This window comes from Anneissia japonica, unplaced genomic scaffold (genome assembly GCF_011630105.1).
Source record: "Anneissia japonica isolate Jap-2015-1 unplaced genomic scaffold, ASM1163010v1 scaffold287869_len1821871_cov162, whole genome shotgun sequence".
Classification (NCBI taxonomy): domain Eukaryota; kingdom Metazoa; phylum Echinodermata; class Crinoidea; order Comatulida; family Comatulidae; genus Anneissia; species Anneissia japonica.
Window position 1 is genome coordinate 1,527,694 of NW_022741034.1, and position 6,595 is coordinate 1,534,288.

General features: G+C 32.8%; 1 long non-coding RNA gene across 1 annotated transcript in view; it reads right to left on the reverse strand.

The window, feature by feature from the left end:
• Positions 1-3,635: 3,635 nt before the first annotated feature.
• The window catches only part of LOC117118537, a 7,826-nt gene continuing 4,866 nt past the window's right edge, over positions 3,636-6,595 (reverse strand). Inside the window, exons 2-3 of the long non-coding RNA XR_004447057.1 lie at positions 4,221-4,312; positions 3,636-3,710 (exon numbers count right to left, since the gene is read on the reverse strand). This is a non-coding gene — a long non-coding RNA (uncharacterized LOC117118537). The remainder of the gene's footprint in view (positions 3,711-4,220; positions 4,313-6,595) is intronic.

Sequence of the window (6,595 nt, forward strand, 5' to 3'; positions counted from 1 at the left end):
CCCTATATGTTTTTGTATAATTTTGATGTGTCTGTGTATATTTGTACATGCCAATGTGGAAAAGCAAATATATAATCTCTATTTATACCCTTGGAAAAAGATTATTTATTCCAATAATTGAACTTTAGTAATTCCTGTGGCCATTTTCACCTAATATCCTGGACGCACCCACCTGTGTAGCAGATTGTGAATTCCAAAGAACCGCTTGACATGAGTTGACGACGGATATTGTGGACCAACTTTATTTTAGCAAAAAAAAAAAAAAAAATGCCATTTTTATGATTATGGGGTATATTTGTGATGTATGTATCAACAAAACGAGGTAGGCCTATATATTGTACGTGTTAAAATAAAACAATTGCAATTTGTATTTTTTTTTTTAGATGTTTAGTTTCGTTATCAAACAATACAAGTCAGTTTCTTTGTAGGTGTGCATGGCATGGTGGAAATAGACTTTGGCGGACGAACGCGGCTTGTTTTGAAAAGGATTTTTGATGTGATTAGGTAGGCCTGTGCATTTTATATACTTGTACATGCTGATGAAAATTAATTTGCAAAAACCGCTTGACATGAATTGACAACGGATATTGTGGACAAGCTGTATTTTAGCAAAAAAAAATGCCATTGTTTTATGATTATGGGGTATATTTGTGATGTAAGTATCAACAAAATGAGGTAGGCCTATATATTGTATGTATTAAAATAAAACAATTGTAATTTGTATTTTTTTTTTTTAGACTTTTAAAGTTTCCTTATCAAACAATACGAGTCAGTTTCTTTGTAGGTGTGCATGGCATGGTGGAAATAGACTCGGGCGGACGAACACGGCTTGTTTCGAAAAGGATTTTTGATGTGATTAGGTAGGCTGTGCATTTTACATACTTGTACACGCTGATGAAAATTAATTTGCAAAATCATGTAATAAATATTTTCTTATTTTTATAGTACAAGGATATTTTATTCATTTATTCTGTCTTTTTACTGCACTTTCAGTACTTGGGTACTGTTTTTCAAAGTTGTACAGTTGCATAATTAAACAAATATTGAAATGCAATGCAAGTAACATAAACATTCTTAAATATATAATAAATACAAATAATTAAGAATTAAGAGAGTTTTTAAAAGATAAAATAGTAATGTATGTGTGTGTGTACCGGTATACGTATGTTGCATACATATCATATTTCCCATGAATCGATAAACCCCAAAAATACAAAAATGGTTGGGGGTTCCCCTCTCCTGTAGAAAATTTTGATTCCTAGATGGCGAGAAATGAGCTTTCCTGACCTTTTTATTTATTTCTTATTTTTTGACTAAGGGAGGGGGATCAAGACTCCTGACACCCCACATCTGTCAATGTGAATTGCGAGAAAATGTAACTTGGTTGGGGACTGGATAAACACTCTCTTTCCGCTTGATCTCCTTCTTTCCTCTTTATTTTCTTGCATTTCTTTCTGATCATACAAAAATCTCCTGACATTATATATTTTCTGCCAAAAAGTGGGGTGGGCCCCCTAGCCATGTCCTACGTAAAACGGGCATGGAGGTCTGAGATAATGCTTAACTCTAGTGGTGGACCTTCCCTATTTACCCCATAAAACAAAAAAGAAAAATAAAGAAAGTCTATTGAATCTTCAAACTGATGATCTAATTTCTTCGTTCCTTAAAATTATCATGTTTCAACCTTACTGTTTCTTGTTTTTTTTTGTTTTTTTTTGGCAGATGAAGCAACAGAACATGACCCATGCAGCAAATCATAAAAAGCGTACTGAAGTTTTTTTAGAACATTTGCTGAATAGTGCGATAATCCTGGTAAAGGAAGGTATAGGAGCATCCAGTCAATGTTAAAGTGTCAAAGCATATGGAATCATGAATGTTTGACAAGGGTGCATATTGATGGGGCAATACAATAACTGCTTGTGAGAATTATATTTGATGGTGTTTAGAAAAAATAAAACGATTGAAAAGCATCACAGTAGACCTACTTGGCTGCTACTTGGAAATTGGACTCTTGCAAGATTTCTTTTGCTTAAATCAGATTCAACACAAAGCCACTGTAGCGTAAGCTCAGTTGTTCAATTCCTACCCAAATGACTTTATTTACAAGTATTATGGAACATGCTGAGCATTCAGTATGATGAACTAAAACATTCCTAACATAAAAAACAGCATTGAATGGCATTACAGTACTCACTGGTACATGGAAATGGGATTTACACACCAGATAACTAGCCTGGTGCTTAACCACTACAACACTGAGCTTGCACTTTCTTAAATCAGTATTTGTGAAAGTCACTGAGAATAAGAAAACAACTGAATTTTTTTTTTTTTTTGCAGACGACAGACAACTCTATGCAATATAAGTAATTTTTGATATACATCAAAGAATTAATAATACTGTAAGTATTAAGTGAAATATACTGAAGCTTTATGAAATTATTAACTTTATTATTACCTTTAATTTCGTTTAATTCATGTTTGTGTCTAATTTTTTAGAATCAATTTTTGGTGGATGGAGCAACACAGTTGCAAGACAGGAAAAGTACTGCTGCAGAGGAAGACAAGGAAGAGAAACCTATTATAATTAATTTTTTAATAAAAAACTGAGTATATTGTACAGAAGATATAAACTGGCTAATTACAATCAGACCAGAGAACCAGAAAACTACTATGATTACTAGCAGAGCATTTTAACTTTTTATATAATGAATTGTTGATGCCTATAATTTACATTATGTGATTTTGGTTATGAAGATAATAAAAAATATAAGTAGTGTGTTGACTTTTCTTTGCTGTTCAAGTTTGAAGACTGGTGGATGCAGGTAAGTTGTTGCAGCATCAAGACAACAATTGCTTAATTCTGAAAAACTGATTATATTGTACAGAAGATATGAACTGACTAATTACTAAGACAACCAGAAAACTACTATAACTTGAATTTTAACTTTCCATATAATGAATTGTTGATGCCTAATAATTTTCATTACGCGATTTTGGTTTGGTTTTGGTTACAACATAAAAAAAAAAAAATCAATAGTGTTTTAATGTTTCTTTGCTGTTCAAGTTTGAAGACTGATGGCTTGACTGATGGATGCAGGTAAGATGAAAAATGCGCCCTCCAATAGAAAAAGGCTAATTTTTCCCATGTCCTCAATTTATATTAAAAGTGGTGCTGAAGGGTGCCCTCTAATAGAAAGCCAAAATTTCCAGGGTCTCTAAAATTATTTAAAGGGGCCCTGTGTGGTGCTGAAAACCGCCCTCTATAGCCATTTTAGTTCAACGTTTTTCGGTGGTCTCTTATTTGTCATTAATTTAATTAATAAGGTGGTAGTGCCCTCTAATAGCCAGTTTTTATGCTATTCTGAAAAAATTGGATGTTAGAGGGTGCTTGCTGCCATTGACAGTTAAGACACCCTAAAAAACTTTGAATTAAAATGGCTATTTAGGGCGATTTTCTTCACTATTTTTATCAGAACCGGACAGATTATTGTGGCCAAATAACTTAGTCATATTTAGGGCCTTTTTCTATTCGAGGGCGCTTTTTTTTTTTTCCGTCCTGCTTTTTCAGTGCTCAAGAAGAAAACAATACTCGATACTAAACTGAATACAATGAATATTTATTTATTCAAAATATTTCCAAAACGATATTAAATTGCAAAGAATATTTATTTGAAATAGAAAACTTTAATTGCCAATTCAGTCGCCACATTCTGAAAGAATAAGAAATTAAAGTAATAAGCTATGGAATGGAAAACATTCAAGCAATTTAATACAATAATTTTTAAGTCCAGTGGAAAAACATTCAAAGTTATTAACAATTTTTAAGTCCAGTGGAAAGGGAAAACGTTCAAAGTTATTTTAAATTGAAACATTTACGCAAATTTATACAACAATTTTTATGTCCAGTGGAAAGGGAAAACGTTCAAAGTTATTTTCAATTGAAACATTTACGCAAATTTATACAACAATTTTTATGTCCAGTGGAAAGGCAATTGAAACATTTACGCAAATTTATACAACAATTTTTATGTCCAGTGGAAAGGGAAAACGTTAAAAGTTATTTTCAATTGAAACATTTACGAAAATTAATACAGCAATAATTTCAGAAACAAGTATCAAATCTGAAATCGATGTCAGCATTTATTTATCCCACAAAGCAATTTGCAATGGACATGAAATTTATAATAAGAAAATTCACAAAGTTTTTCTAGCACACTCACCATTCAGTAGAGGAAGCAAAATTCGTCATTCAGCCAAGCAGGGCTGGTCCACTTGTTGCAGAGGTGCAATGTCTAAATTTTCTTCAGAATTTCTATAATAAAATAAATTGCAATAATTGGATTTAGGATGAGAAAATACAAATGCACCATAAATATCAAGATGTTTAATTGCTAATTTAATTACTATAATTCTGAAAAAAAAAAAAAAATTTGGTCAAATAATTAAATTTTAATTTTATGAACTATTAATCATAACATAATTACAGTAAATATTACATGCAGAATGAAAATGATAGGCATGCATTTTATATATATGAATGCTTGCAGTACACAACAAAGATAGTTCTGGAAAGAACTACTGTATTGTTGGTTGAGAATGCAGGGCTGGTGGAACGTTTTCAAAGTGGGAGGGGACTCCCAACTAGTAAAATGGATTTGTGAATCGGGGGAATCTGGCTTCAAATGTAGGGGGGATATGGGTTAGAATTTGCCCCAAAACCCCAAAAAAGAAGGCAGTCTGAGGATCCTCAAATTTTGATTCCTAGAGGCTGGGAAATGAGCTTTCCCAACTTTTGAGCTGGGTGTATCATAATGATAAGTTCTTCAAAATTCAAGGTTTTCTCCCTCTTGAAAACAGTTTAATAGCTAACTGTTCTCATTCTTTACATTAAAAAGGCCTGTTATGTGTGTATACATAAAAGAATTGAGTAGTTGCATACGTATTCTTTTTTTCATGAATCGATAAACCCCCCAAAGGAAAGGTTGATCTGTGGGTTTCCCCCTGGAAAATTTTGACTCCTAGATGGCTGGAAATGAGCTGTTCCGACTTTTGAGGTGTCTTTTAACGACTTTTAAGTACTCCAAAATTCAAGGTTCCTCCCCTCTTGAAAACGATTCCATGAATCAATGAACCCCAACGTGAAAGGGGGATTCAGGTTCTCTCTGGAAAAGTATTGATTTCTAAATGGCGGGAAATGAGACTTCACGACTTCTGAAGTGACTTTAATTTGAAGTTCTTAAAAATTTAAGGTTCCCCCCTCTTGAAAATGGTCAAGTGAATTTTTCTCATTCTTATTACAGTAAGTGTATACATAAAAAAAATTGAGTATTCTTTTCTCCCAGTATCGATAAATCTCAAAAAGAGAGGGGGTGCGGGGTTCTGCCCCTGGAAAATTTTGATTCCTAGATGGCGGGAAATGAGCTTTCCCTTCTTCTGAGGTGTCTTTTATTGACTTTGTGTGTTTGAATTATCTCAAGAAATGGCTGCACAGACATAATTAAATATAACAGGGAGAATTAGGCATAACCCAATTTGAAAAAAATGGTCCGGAGTAGGGTGTGGATGTGAGGATCAATTAAAGGATTTTAGAGCAAATGTTCTAGACAAGATATTTCAAAAACTAATCAACTGATGAATGAAAGTTTGGTGAAAGTTTAACCAAGTTACAAGAAAGATATTATTAAGTGTTGATGATGATTAAAATTCAGGTGTAAATTTGAGGGTCATCCTAAGGTCCCACCTAAATATTCTAAGGATAATCAATGGATCCAAATTTCCCTTTCCACAATAATTTGTCATGTTTCAATGAAAAAAGTGTATGGATATGAGAACCATTCAAACGAAAACGTCCCAGACCCGATATTTAAAAAACTAATAAAATGATCTGAATGAAACTTTCGTTAAAGTTTAATCAAATTACAAGGAAAATAAATTTGAATTATTGGTGATGATCCAAAGTCGGGTGTGCATGGAGGCCAGATCCCACACCTAAATATCTCTAGGACGATTTAAAAAATAGGTTTACTGTCTTACTGTAGGCATGAACAATAGTTATATGATGAATATCTAAATTAGTGCAAGTACAGTAAAGCGGTACAGCGTTTTGTGTACTAACTTCACTTTTTTTCGGAACTGATTGGGAATTATTTTTAATACATACAATGTGACGACCAAACCCTCATATATATATTAGCATGGTATGTATGTATTTTTTTGTCAGGTATAAGAGTGTGACATTCCAGTGTGTTAAAGCTAGAAGATGTAAGGCATTGGCAGGTGTACAACTGATACAATAAAAGGCATTCGAAAAATTGATTGATTAAATTTTGGTGTGGATGTGAATATATGGACTAATTCAAAGCAAAATGTCCCAGATCAGATCCCAAAAAGTAATCAACTGATTTGAATTCAACTTTCGTGTTTAAGTGTAATTTCTTTTTAAGTAGATGGTGGTTGGTGGTTCGAAAGTAAAAACATACTTTTTAGGGATTTATTTTTGAGAAAGGGATTTGCAGTGGGCGGAGATATGCTCTCTATTTAGTGCTTTTGTTGTTATTATTATTATTATTATTATTAAAATATATTATTATTATCC